Below are 14,219 nucleotides of genomic sequence, written 5' to 3'. Positions count from 1 at the left end.
TTTAATGATTTGAAACAGGCGATGAATCACAGATTCACCAGTCCCTTTTTCCAGAAGAAGTGTGTTCGTGAAGGAAGGATTGTGGAAGTAAAGACAAGATGGTAGTTGATGGGGCTAGGGAGCGGGGCTGGAGGGTGGAGGGTCCACAGGATAGCGGGAGAGGTCCGGAGCAAAGACTTAGCCTGCTCTCAGTCTGCCCCAGGCAATCTGGCTTTTGGTAGATATGGGTGATGGGTAGATCCAGTGGGGGAAAAGTGTGAGGTGAGAGGGGGACCTTTCGTAAACCTGCCGTCTCCAAGAAGTAAAACATTGTTTTTTTTCCCTTCAAAGGGGGTGAGGGGAGGGTGAGAAGGGATACCCAAAAATTGAGTGTTTGCCCTTAGGCTACACTTGAGCAAGAAACGGCTTGGGGGAGAGAACAAATATTCCTACACACACCCCGAAAGGCCCACATTTTAAACTGTTGAACCTGCCTTTTCCTAGGACGCTCCTGAGGAGCCCCCCATCACACACAGCTTAAGGCCACACAATTTTTTTTAGCAATTAAGGCGAGATGGGGGCAGGTATAAAGATAAGCCACTTTTTTTCCTCCACGCAAGTGTGAAAGATAAGATAACACTAAGCTGGGGCAAAGCGGCTGCTTACAACCTCCCCCCAGCGATTTTGATCGGTCACTTCTTATCTCGCAAAAATGCTCTTTTCCAAAGCTGCATCTAAAAGAGCAAGAGAGCGCCAGATGAAAGCATTTTCCCTTGGAAATGGCATTTAAAATTCACCTCCTTTTCCCCAGTAGCTACCTCCGATTCCATGGGGCTAGGAAGGCAAAGGAAGACCTCAAACTCCAGTTTTCCAGCCTGAGCTTGGGGGGCCAGGGTTGTTCCGGTAATTAGGCTAAATAAAACCTGGGACGTGTAAACAGAATTTGTTCTGCATCCAACCTCACCCTCTCAGTCGTTACCCACAAGTATTCCACCAGGTTTTTCTTCTAGGTAAGGAATGGTGTTTTTGTTTTACTAATTCAGTGTGTTGAAACTAAACAGGCAGTTGTATTTGGGAGGGCCGCGTAACTATGTCAACGTGTGGTGGTTGTTAATGCAAAGTAAGAAACTGTGCTTTTACCCTCATGCCACAGGATGCAGGAGCGCCTAGGTAGTGTCGGGGTGGCTGTTGTCGTGGTTTAAATGTAAAATACTTTCTGCACAAGAACGTTCCGAAAGGAATGCCATGTGAGTTTGGTTCCCCTTGATGATGATTTAGATCAAACAGTGGAAGATTTCGATGTTAAAAGCCCAGGCCGCTGACTCCAGACTGCACCTGAAGACCTCAGAGATTCGCAGAAATCTCGGTTGAAGCCTCCCTCCTTGGGTCAATACCCTACTTACCTTCAGCTCCGAGGCCTACCAAAAAACATCCCTTACGTCCAACCCTACATAGCAGCCTAGGGCTCATCTAGCCACATCAGGCCCTGGTGCAAAATCCCCTTTGGTTCCCCCTCCCCCACCCGCCCCAATCATTTTTACCATCCTTTTCTGAGGTATACTCGAGGACCCCTCTCCACCTAGGTTTCTGATTGACTCGATATAACACCCTAACGTATGCACGTAGAAGCCCAAGAACACCTCCAAAGCAACCCATCCACCGCCCCAACAGACTTACACATTTCACCCAAGCTCACTCCCGAAGGATGCGTAACGACGCCGTAAAACACACACACATACACACACTCATCAGCTGGACCCGGATATACTTTCCCAACCCTGAAGAACATATTTGCACCCTCCACAAAAGAGGACGGGCTGTGCACCACCATCTCCACCCTCTTAAGCACCCTCGCCCCCCCAGGGCCTCCCATCCCGCCGGGGTAGGAGCCTGGTGGCGGGCTTTCCCCGAGGGGGGAGAGACAGCCGCGGCCGCAGCTGCCGACGACCCGGGAAGCTCCTCCTTCTTGCCCTTCTCCGAGAAGCCCGGCCGCAGCGTAGGCTCCGGAGCGAGTGGGCAGCCGATGACAGCATCTGCCTCACGTAAGCCCCACACGAGCACGATTAGTCACCGCCAGTGTTCCCCCTAAGGCGATCCGCCTGGCAGAGGCCCAAAACCCAACCCGCGCCGGGAGACTGGGGAGGGGAGGGGACGCGGGACCTGGGTGTCCCGAGCCCGGCCCGCTCGGGCTAGGTCCCGCTCGGCCGGAGGGATGGGGGATGGGGACTGAACTGGAAGCTAAACCGAGCGGGGCCGAGCCGCTCCCTCTCTGGCGCCGCGGCGACCAAGGAGCTTTTCATCTCCCCGGCCATATCAGCAGCCGCGGCGGCGGCGGCGGCGGCAGCAGCAGCAGCAGCAGCTCACGAGGCTCGGCGGCTGCGAGCAGAGCTGCACTGTACAGCCCAGCCCGGCCCAGCCCAACCCCGCGCTCCCGCCTCCTCCTTCCTCCATCCCCTCCCCCGCCCCCCGCCCCGCCCTGCCCGGGCTCAGGGCCTAGGCCCTCGCAGCCCCGCGGCTCTCCCTCCCAACCCGCCACAACCCCCCCGCCTCTTCCCACAGCCTGGCAGCCGACGCGGGGCGGGGTGGGGGGGATGCTGGGGGGTGTGTGTGAGAAGGGCGGGAGGCAGGAAGGAGGAGGAGGAGCAGCAGCAGAGCAAGCGCGCTTTCCTGTGAACTGCGGGAGCTGCCAGAAACTGAGAGGTTTCCCCGGGCGGGCGCCGCTCCGAGAGCAACGCGGCGGCTGCTGGGGTGCTTCCTCCGGCTCGAACCTGGGAAACCTAAACTGCCGCTGCAGTCACAGGGCCCCATAGCTCACCCCCTCCCTTTGTATGTGGTGCCACTGGGAGCGTTCCAAGCTCCCGCATTGCCAGCTTCCCTCTTCCCCATCTCCGCTGGAGGAGCCCCGGCAGACCCAGTGCTGCCCCGGAGACTTCCCCGAGCCTGGGCAGGAGAGAGACAGGAAGCAGTAGCGGCAGACCTGGGCCACTGGCTCCCCACCCCCTTCTCCTTCTCTTTCTCCTCTCCCTTCCCCCCAAGGCGGGAACACCTGTTCCCTGGGCCCTACAGCTAGGGGCTTGTCTCTCTTGGGAGTGGCTTTTAGCTAGGGTAGTGTGCAGGATCTGCGGGGAAAATGGGCCCCAGCAAAAACGAGGCCAGATAGAACTGTCTGCAGGCTGATTTGTACTCCCTCCGTACAAACACAGTGGAGATCTAAACTGGCTGTCCTAAGTTGTTTTCTGAGGAGGGGGAGTAGCGATCAGGCCACACTGGGATCTATACGAGTTTTTCTTGCCTTCAAGGTCTAGAGCTGTCCACCCTAAATTATATATAGGAACAGTATGTATATAAAATGTGCTTTTCCCCTGCTTTTTCCTACTTCCAACCCAAACTCCAGTTCAGAAAGATAACCCTTCTTTTGCTTCCAGGAGAGAGGGCCCGCTGATCTGTCCCCAACTTGGAAAAAGCCCAAAGAAACAACATCTCTTAGTGTAGGGGCCTCCGGCCCGAACTGGTACTAGGCTGACCTCGGTGATCTAGTCACACCGTTTTGGAAATTAGGCTGTGAAACGCCGTCCCTTCTCCCAAACCTAATTCCTCCTCTCTGCCCTTAAGCATGGGGGGGGTAAACGGTGGAGGAAGAGCAAGGGGTGGGGAGCTGACTCAGAGCCTGAGACAACATTTGCCCCCCTTCCCCTCCCCACACACACCTTCTTCGTGATCATCCCGCCCTGTCTCTTCTTAGCTCGGGTCCTGGCTCAGGAAGGCGTTGTTGTGCCAGCAAGAGCAGAGCTAAAGCGCAAAGGGGGGTTGGGGGAGGGAGAAACTCCCTTCTTTAATGAGAGTGCACACAAGGGCTGGCTGCGAGGATTATTACTGCACGGGCTGAGGAAGGCGGAGGGGGTGGGGGAAGGAGGGCTGAGAGGCAGCGCTGCTGCTGCGGGCGTTGTGTGTAGCAGCAGCGGCAGCGGGGCCACGGAGTCTCCGCCTGTCTGGCTGCTAATCGCACGTTTTCTGCTGTTAAAAAAGAAAGCGAGACGTTGCGGCCGAGCTGAGCGCGACTGAGTGTGTCTCTGTGTGTGTAATGAAAAGATGGCGAACTATCTCTTTCTCCACTCCCCCCCAACCCGCCCCCACCCCCCCAACACTTTAGCTCAGGCCAGATAGCACAGTCTGTCTATTCCTGTCCTTCCACTTCCTCCCCCGCACTCTTTCGGCTGGACACCGTTCACTGCCAGCCGCCTTTCGGTGGGTCTGTACCATTTTCTACCTTTTGTTTTCCTCTGCCTATGCAAAATGTTCGCTTTTGTCTCGATTTCTGGTTAAACTAAACTTCTGGTTTTAATGTAAGGCAGTTCATGTGGGGAGGGGCCGGGAGATTTTGGCAGCAAAGGAAGGGAGGGACGGAAGGATGGTGGAAACTTCTCCTGCTGAGCTTCCCCGCCACTACCGCCCTCCAACACACAAACACATACACACATACACACCCTCACCCCGTGGGCCCCCCACCCCCTATGCAGCGTCGCGCCTCCCCTTTCCTCCCTCCTTCAAGAGGCACCACCAAGCCAGGAAGGAGATTTGAACCGGAGGGCCCTAGTGACCACAAGAGCAGGAAGGAAGGTGTCTGTCTGCTCTGGAGATCGAAACAACGTGACCTACCCACTCTTTCTCGAATCTGCTAAAATCTCCCTCCCTTCCTGGTTATCATTTGGGGATTTATGTCTGATGGGGAGAGGGAAGAGGAGAGCATTTATTTGGTCTATTCTCTCTCCACCGTCTCCAAACAATTTCATTGAATGGGGGTGGGGGGGAGGGATAGGGAGGACAGCTTACTGTACAATGATTTTAAAGACTTAGCTAGGGGCCTGAATTTTAACTGGGAGACTTGCTCCTAATAGGAGTCAGCAAGTGACGGTTTTGCTAGTGTTTTTGTAGAGGTCGGGGTGGAGAGCAGTGGGAGTAAAGCTAAGCAAATATAAAAAGGAGGGAGTGTGGAGTTGGCCACAAAGAGCTCTTATTCGTTCTCTTGAATCTGCAAGCCCCTTAACTACTCTCCGTAGGCTTACTCGTTCTGGCCCCCCCCCTTAGCCTAGTCTCCCCCACCGCCAACTACATTAAAAAAAAAGCCACCTAAAGGAGATGGCCTCAGTACTGAACTCATGAGACCCCAGGGTTATGCTAGATCTCCCAGGGTCCATACAATATCTATATCGGAGCTGCTCAGCCAGCAATTTTTTTTTCAGCAATTTTTTTTTAAGTCTGCAATTAAGCTCGGCGTCGCCATCTCCTCTTTCAGTGTCGATTATGTCAGATGCACATGGCCTTGTGCTCCGGTCCGAGGCCTCTACGATTAGTCACAGGCTCACTTCGCCCCTTTCCTAATCGGGCTTTCCCAGCCAGCGTTTATTTGTGGCTGACTTCAAGGCTGTGGCATAGAGCCACCCTGCTGGGGGGAGGAACCGCAGGGCGCGGGATATGGAGCCTGCACCTATCCCAACACAGCACATCGAGTGCTAGTGAGGGTTTAGCCTTGGCTCCTCTCTTTTTCTCTCTTTTCTCGCCCCCCTCCTCACCTCGTCCTTCCCCCAGAGCTGGTGAAATCTATTTGTGTGGTTTCATTTGCATAAAAATAGGACAAGTGTTTCTGGTTTGAACGCAAGAGGCGAAATCCTTATTGATGTGTCTGTGTGGAGCCTTCGGTTGTCGGAGCAGTTTGATTTAAGGTGTTTGTGTTGCCTTCTGCGAGAAAATAGAGGAAATCCTTATCAACGCGGTCTGACTCCCGCAGAGCATTCATCTCTCCTACTTCTCGGTCTGGGCCTGGGCTTGGGCAGTCCTAGTTCATACCGAACAGGTTGTGTAGGGCAGGCAAGCAGCCCATTATTAGTCATAAAACTGGGCTACCTAATCACCAGCTGCCAAAGCGTTTACGTGTGGCGCTTCCCAATGTTTCTTTTAGACGTCACAGACCTTCGTCTGTTTCGTGATCCCGAGATCGTGTGTCGCATGTGGTCTAATAAATTGTCCACTTCTTCATTTCAGCTGCATTGATTTTCTCTCCGGGGTTTCCGCTGCCCGGCTCTCTTTAGCTGTGGCTACAGCCGAAGGGAGCTTTTACTGCCTGTCTCCAGTTTAGGCAAATATAAAGGAGACCAGCCCAATGCCTTGAGGCCAATAAATCAATCATTAACTCGGGTGCCTGGCTTATCCCAAAGTAGCTTACAGTGGGGCATGACCTGGTGGGAAGGAGCTAAGAGCAGCTGGAAAGGTCCCTCGGCCTTACAACTGTAAGGCAGGCAGGGTTGGTAAAGGATGGTGTGGACACTCAACCTCTTCCCTTCTCCACTCTCTCCCCACCACCTCCTAAAACCTTCCTTCGTTATGGGGCAGGACAGGTTGCTGTCCTTCAGGTCCACTTTATCCATGGTGAATATTAACTAGAAACTCTTGCTCCCAACGGCCAGCACAGTCTTGGCCAAGGCCTGCTCTCTAGCAAAGAGTTTGCGGGGGCACCCCACCCCCTCTCCTAGAGGTTTAGCAAGGTGTCTCCCCCCTTTCTGTGTTACCCAAACCAAATAACCACTACTAGTTACCATAAAAAGCATAGTCCACTATCCTCCTAGCACACAATGGGTTAAAAGCCACAACTCCACGCTAGCTCCTCCTCGGGCTCCTAGGAAAGGATCAAAGTGCTTACTGGGAAGGAAACACAAACACACTCAGAACTAGGTTTGAAAGAGGCCAAAGTTAAAGTAATTCCTTAGGGAACCGTGTCGACTGGCTTTTCATACTTTGGGTCAGGGAGGGCACACTAGTGGAGGGGAGGGGGGAGGTGAAGACCCGTGCGTGATTCCTTTTACCTAGTTTCCCCAGCCGGGAAAGAGCCGGGAGGGCAAAAGGGAGGACAGGACTAGGCTGCGTGCCAGAGGGCCTGAAGTCGGAGATTAGTCACCGCCAAGCCTCAGGTTCTCACGTGTGAGCTCGGGAACCCGCGAGGGCGGCTTCCCCACCAAGGCCGGGACGTGGGGTCGGGCCGGGCCAAACTAGGGGAGTAGCCGCAACCTTAGCAGGCTTCCAAAGGCAAGGCAGGCGGGCGGGTCGAGGCTTAGGCTTAGCTGCGCGAGAAAACAGCAGGCCTCCTCCTCTCTGTCTCTGTCTCTCCTTCCCTCCCTGCCCAAGCCCTATGCTGTGTGATTTACTTTCTGCCTGGTTGAGATGCAGATACTCACTTGTCAGTTCAAGGGCAGTACACAAACTGCAAGCCGAGTCTTGCGAACAGGAAATCTCTCGTTTACAAGGTGCTGCCTTCCCTCCCATCCCCATACCGTAAAAAAAAAAAAAAGAAAAAAGAAAGGCACCAAACCCTAAACAGGTTAATAACGCACGGAGACTCAGCACATCACTCCTTCATCCTTCTCTTTGCACAGTCCTGGGCATGCACACGTTTCTGTGGATGCTTTCAGGGCAGTCATCTCTTCCCCCAACCCCTCCCCCCCTTCCTTATCCAGTCTGAGATCTGGATGGTTGATCCCTCGATAGAAGCTCCAAACGCTGACTTCAGCGCAGACGGAGGCAGCGGCATTCACTACCGTAAGAACACTGCCGAGCCCGGCAGGAGAGCTGGGGTGGGGCTCGGAGGCTTTGCACTCTGATGGCGGAGTATTGCGGCTCGTGCACACAGCACTCGGAGAAAGACCCTGAGGGAACTGGCCGCCTTGGAGCGGGTTATGGTTTCGTCTGTTGAAAACTAAACAAGAATTGTTTTCTCGAGCCTGGTACAGGATGAGCCCGAGAAGGCTCCAAGGTCAGTCCTTTCCAGTGTTTGGGAGGGGGTGGTGGTGAATATTGGAGGAAGAGGAGGGATGGAAACCCGAGGTTGGAGTTTGAGCACCAGAAATACCGTGCTAGAGATTCGGGCCAGACTCAACTCAGATTCGCAAAGTTACTACGGAAACTCCATATTTATTTATTTATTTACTTGCTTATTTATTTATTTGGTTCCTACCGCTTCGCTGGGGGGGTTGGTGGTGAAGAGAGATGGAAAACACAAAGGACTCTGAGGTCGGCCTGCCATCCCACATCCCATTACTTTTAATTTCTTGATTGGAGGTTGGTTTTTTTTTCTTCTTACAGACTAATGTGAAACATGTTGGTTTGGGGTGGGTGGATTCTTGTCCTCTTTTTTGAATATTTCTCTCCCTCTTTTTTCTCTTTTATTTACTCGAGGCAAGGGATGGACAGTAATGTCTTTTTACAAACCATGATGGTATATGTAAAAAAATGCATATGCCCTACACTTTTTTCAACAGTTGTGCTGTTTAATAGATCTAAATGGTACTTCAATAGAAGAAAACTTATTTGAGTTTTATAAAAAGTTTTCAGGAGGTTCTTAAATAAAGTGACCTAGAGAATTGTGATATTTGTTATTCTGAGGTACTTTCATTTTCATTTGGGTTTGTTTTTCCTCTTGGGACAAATGCATGCACTTCACTTAAAGTCCCACTGAAATTTTTAGAAGGTAGGTTGGAGATTTGGGTCCCAATCGATCTCTGATAATAGAACTGGGTTAGTGGTGGGGTTTTAAAGGAAATTCTTGACAGTTGGAACAGTGCTCATGCCTCAGCTCAATATATGGTCCAAAGAATTGATACAGAAAAGACTGCAGGCCTAAAAAGCAAAGTCATGTTATATACGCTTCTGTACATGTTTAATGTAAGTGGGAAATGACTACTCAAAGGTCTTCCTCTTCATGGTTCTCTCTAGGTCAAGGCAGAAGAAAACATTAAAGTGGAGCAGATTATCTTCTAGGGAGGCTTAAGTAAGGTCTCCTAACACGCCATGAATGTGCCATTTAATCCATTTACAGAAGCTTTTTTTGCTTTTGCAGTGTCATTAGTACCAGCATTAACAGGGAGACCCTGGAAGGAACATACTTGTTAAGGGAATATGTGCCACATCTGAAAAAGCAGAGGCTAATCCTCTAGAAGCAAAAAATGGACTATATAACGTGTGCATACGACACCTCAGCTGTTACCAACCGTTTTCTGTCATTAATTTGTGGTTGTTACTAATGTCAAGAATTTATGATCATACTTTCTGAAAATGGAGAACAGATGAGAATGTGTTTTTATTCTAGGAGCATATATTCAGTGCTGGAAGGGACCTGAGTAGTCATCTAGGCTGGAGGTTTCTCAACTTGTTTCAACAGATACCCTCAGTATGTAACATACCTCTAACCATGACACCACTGCTCAATAAATTCCAGTGGCTCCCTATTACCTCCCAAATCAAATATAAAATGCTCTCTTTCTTTTTGAAAGCCCTTCACAACCTGGCCCCTTTCTGCTTTGCCAGTCTTCTTACATTTTACTCCCCTCCATGAATTCTGTAACCAAATGTCATTGGCCTCCTTGCTGTTCCTTGAGCAAATAAGTCACTCATCTCCAATTCTGTGCCTTTCCATTGGTTGTTTCCCATTATTGGAATGCTCTCCCTTCTCACCTTCACATCCTGGCCTCCCTGGCTTTATTCAGGACATTGCAAATCCATACCTAATGCAAAAAACCTTTCCCAGACCCTCCACTGCTAGTGCCTTCCCTTTTCAGTTACTTCCTTTTAACACTGTATGTATCTTGCATGTACCTAGTTGTTAACATATTTTCTCACCTGTTAGAATGTGAGCACCTTGAGAGTTGGCTCTGTGTTTTTGTCTTTCTTTGTATCCCAAGCACTTAGCTTAATAAATACTTGACTAAGTGACTGATTGGCAATATATATGTGTGTACTATATGTAAGTATGTATGTATGTATGCTATACTTATGTGCATACACATGTACTAAAAATTATATATATTATAAAACAAATCAAAATAGAAGTTAAAAGAGGATGAATAAAGATTAAATATTGTTTGTTCCTACAGTCAGTATAAGGAGCCCTTTGAATTTTCTGAGTAGGAAGTGAGATGGTTTGATTTATGATTTTGGAAAACAAAATTTTCGAGCTGTGTGAAGGGCTAGACAGGAAGGGGAGAGACTTGAGGAGAGTAGTGAAGAGACCATTGCAGTAGTACAGTAGGACAGCCACAGAGGTGGCTATGTAAGCGTGGATAAGGGCGTAGATGCCAGAGATATTATGGAGATGGAAACAAGAAAGAGTGAGAAAGAAAAGCTGAGGATGACACTGAGATTGTAAACCGAGGTGACAGGAAGAATCTTGGAGCCTTCAACAGAAATGAGAACATTTGGAAGGGGAGTTGGTTTGGGGTCTATACGTGGGAAGTTAGTATGATGGATTCTGCAAGAAAGAACACACCTGAAACTCATTCTCTTCCATTCTAGAAGAAAATGGGGGAGGTAAGAGTGCCTCCATAGCCGTGAGGTGAATTTGGAGGCAGGGCATGAGTGTACTAGGTAAAGAAAGAATTTTCCCATTGGCACCTATGAAGCTGCTGCTGTCGAAGTTACAGGTTAGCTATAACCTCCTTAAGAAGCTTAACTCCGAACGGAGGAGGTTGGGACCTAGCAGTGAGAAGACAGGATGGTTTAGCGTTGAGAATAAGGGTTAAGTTGAAGACAAGCCCCATTATTGGTGGGAAGCCACTCTTAACTGGTTGGTTACAGACCTCTTGGGGTCATACCATCTCTGCCAGTTTGGAAACCCCTCATCTAGTACAACTACATCATTTAACAGATAAAAGGTTGTAAGTAGTAAAGCCAAGATTTGAACCCTTTTACAGTAGGATTTTATACAAAACACCAGTAATATTTAACTTTTCAATTAACCAGGGTTCCTTCTTCAACGTCATGTAATTTGTTTAAACAAAGCACTTATTATTAATAGCATCATAGATTTGGAGCTCAAAGGAATTTTAGAGCTCATCTGGTCTAGCTGATATTGAATTTTTAAGCTTTATAGAGAGCTTTATTTACATCATCTGATATAATCTTTATACTACCCTACCACACTAATGACATAGGTAGTAAAAAGCATTATTATTACCATTTTATAGATGAGAAACCTAAGCTGAGAATGGTTAAATGACTTACCCAAGGTCATACAAAATTAACAGTTGGACCTATAAAGTATGTTAGGTTAATTATCATAAAGCACCTAATTTACTTATGGGGGGAGGGGCATCCAGAGTGACCATAGCACTACATTTCAGTCACCATCCAGAGCCATAGATCTTAGGTCCTGTTTTTTAAAACTCATTCTCTCACACCCCTTCTTCCCCCAAATCAAATGCTTTGGGGATACATCTAAAGATTGATTCTCTTGGTTTGTTTTTATAATCTACCCTGGCTATTCAACATTGGAACAAATTTTTTAAAAAAGTTTTACTTCTTCTTGTAATCAACATTGCTAGTGATATTGTGGCACAATATTTTTGACTTTGTTACCTGAAGAAAAGATCAAGCCTTTTACCATGTGGACTATAAAGGCTTCTTTCCATATAGTAAGGATGGGAAATCCAGTGAAGATTTTACACATCTGCAGAACTATAGATAGAAAACTTCTTGGCCCTACCATGTCCAAACTGTACTTCTTAGGAATTTTTTTTTTTTGGTACTAAATGTAAATTTCAGATTGGCTTTTTATATTTATGGAGAGTATTTTTCTTTCTTATTTGAATTTTCACAAAGGTTACTCTGCCCCACTCTCGATTATGCAGCAAAGATAGGATAAATTGGGTAAGGGAAAAACACACCATCTTCTCATTCCTCTGAAACTTGACTTGCATCTGAAAGGTGCAGAGAAGAGGTTCAATAAATTTTCTAGCTTACGTTACTATGAACCAATTCCAGTCACTATGTCAGACTTCAAACTAGTCAACTTTAGCCATCTTATCTCTCTGGTGGCTCCACAGTTTCATCATAGAAATGTGTTTCAATTGACTCTGAGAGAGAGCATAGTCTATTTTTTAAGTCCAGACAGCGTGGCCTGATTTCATACAGGCAGTGGATTTGCTTCCTTGGTCCTTCTGAGATTTCATATTTCCTTGGATAGCTTTCTAAGACATAAGAAGCAGAATTAAGATGATGCCTTTTTCTCTGAGAGGTATAACTTGGGATAATGTATGTCACCAAGAACTGATAATTGTCACATTCAGCCCAGTGCAGATAGTTAAGTTCCTCAGTGGATGCCCTCTCTGGGTTTCAGTGCCATTGTCTGAACCCCACTGTTTGCCTATGAAATCCATATGACTTGCCTGCTGGCACAACCCCCTCCCTCAAAAAAACCACCCTGCTGTGTCTTGAAGATCAGTCTATGAAATAACTTAAGTGCAGTCTCCTCAAAATAGCCATTGTCCTTTGCTCCAAATCTGATTGTGATTTATATAGTACTGAATTTCTTCTTTTCAATTGACTTACTCTTTGTTCATGCATTTGTTTCACAAGATTCACCAGAGTTTCTCAGTCTTGGACATAGTCATCATTGCCACATGAAAAATGTGCAGAAGATAAAGTTTCTGGATTTGATTGGTATATTATGGGTTTCAGTTTTTAAAAAGAAAACAATAAATCTGAGACGAATTCTTCAATTAAAGCATTGTGGTATAATGCTGTTGGAGGTGGAGTCATAAAGACCCGAATACAGCTCAAAAACTGTGTGATGTGGGGAAGTCACTTAATCTCTTAGCCTCAGCTTCTCTAACGTGAATAATACACATAGGATCTTACGTTTAGAGCTGGGAAGAAATTTAGATGACATATAGTACAAGAATTTCATTCTACAGTTGAGGAAACAGGCCCAAAGAGGAAGACACACAAGTTGTAAGGATTCAAACTTAAGTCCTTGGATCCCAAATCCAGGGCTAACAGCACCTATGTTACAAGTTATTGTAAGGACCAGATGTAATAGTACATAGAAAATGCTTTGTAATATGGCATTTTTATACCATATAAAAGCATCATAATTGGACTTGAGTAAAAGCCTGATGTCCTAGCCAGATGACCCTTGAAATGGTCTACTGTTTGGAATATAAAACCAGCTGTTATTTATTTATTAAGTATTCTAAAAGCACAGAAAACACGGTGTTTTAGGCTAGCAGTTATCACAAACTAGAAATATAAAAATGATCCTTACATGCTTACAATCTCTGTCCTATGTACAATTCAATAAAACTGAATATAGATTTTTTTTTTCCAAAAGATGAGACTTGAACTCTAGCCTTTTAGAAGAGTGGAGAAGGGCCTGTTATTACTGGAGAGAGCCTGGACTAGTGGCCAGGAGAACTAAGTTCTAATCTTTATTATCACTAACTAGCCATGTAACTTTGGGCAAGTCACCTAAACTGTCTTCAGTTTCTTTACTTGTAAAATGAATGGGTTAGACTAGATAACCTATCATTCTCTTTAAATGATACAGTTCAGACATTTGCCAACACTACCTACCTACTTGAAAGATATGTGAGTTTTTAAAAAGGAAATTTTACTTTTTCAATTAAAAAGCATTTATTTTCTCTCCCTTCTCCCTTCCCCCAGAGAAAAGTAAAACAAGACAATTCCCACATTGGCCATGTTCCCAAATGTGTCTTATTCTCCATTATTTAGTCCATCACCTATCTGTTAAGTGGTAGGTAGCACAGATTATCATCATTATCATCAGTCTTCTGGAATCAGTGGTCACTGAGTTAAGTCCTTCAAAAGTGTTTGTCTTCACAATGTTGATGTTATTGCATAAACCCTTTTCTTGGTTCTGTTTACTTCACTCTGCATCAATTCACTTATGTGTTCCTTGGTTTCTCTGAAGTTTTTCCCTTCAACATCTTTTTTAATGACACCATTAGTATACTTTTATATTTATATACCATGATTTGTTCAGCCATTCCTTAACTGATGGCCACTCCCTTAGTTTTCAATACTTTGCCACCACAAAAAGAACTATAAATATTTTTGTATGTATGAATTCTTTTCCTCCCTTCTTGTATCTCTTTAGAGTACAGGTCTAATCAAAGATTTGTTACCTCATCAGTGTAGGCACTCTGTCCACTGACACAGGTTGCAGCCCTTTTAGCTCTCATTTTCCTGAGTTGGTGTAATATTCTCCCCCCCCCCCCCCCCCCCCCCCCCCCCCCCCCCCCCCCCCCCCCCGTGCTCCCAATCGCCTAATCAACAAACTTTTGGTGATGAGCCTGACCTTGAACAACAGATCCAAATCTATATTTTCCAACTTGATAGGACCTTTCAGAACTTGTGCCACACTTGTTCCTTTGAAGAAACCATCATCATCAGAACTTTAC

The 14,219-nt window shown here is 47.1% G+C and overlaps 1 protein-coding gene and 1 long non-coding RNA gene across 2 annotated transcripts in view; one reads left to right on the top strand and one right to left on the bottom strand.

Annotated features, from left to right (window-relative positions):
- BCOR (BCL6 corepressor) overlaps positions 1-14,219 on the bottom strand; it is a 152,736-nt gene that overhangs the window by 70,854 nt on the left and 67,663 nt on the right. The gene's annotated exons all lie outside the window — the stretch shown is intronic.
- Positions 4,817-14,219, top strand: part of LOC144454470 (uncharacterized) — a 30,239-nt gene continuing 20,836 nt past the window's right edge. The window contains exon 1 of the long non-coding RNA XR_013482877.1: positions 4,817-7,780. This is a non-coding gene — a long non-coding RNA (uncharacterized LOC144454470). The remainder of the gene's footprint in view (positions 7,781-14,219) is intronic.

This window comes from Phascolarctos cinereus, unplaced genomic scaffold, assembly GCF_003287225.1.
Source record: "Phascolarctos cinereus isolate Bilbo 61053 unplaced genomic scaffold, phaCin_HiC Scaffold_726;HRSCAF=1367, whole genome shotgun sequence".
In the NCBI taxonomy this organism is placed as follows: Eukaryota; Metazoa; Chordata; class Mammalia; order Diprotodontia; family Phascolarctidae; genus Phascolarctos; species Phascolarctos cinereus.
The sequence above is the reverse complement of the archived record's forward strand: the minus strand, read 5'-3'. Positions and strand labels throughout refer to the sequence as shown.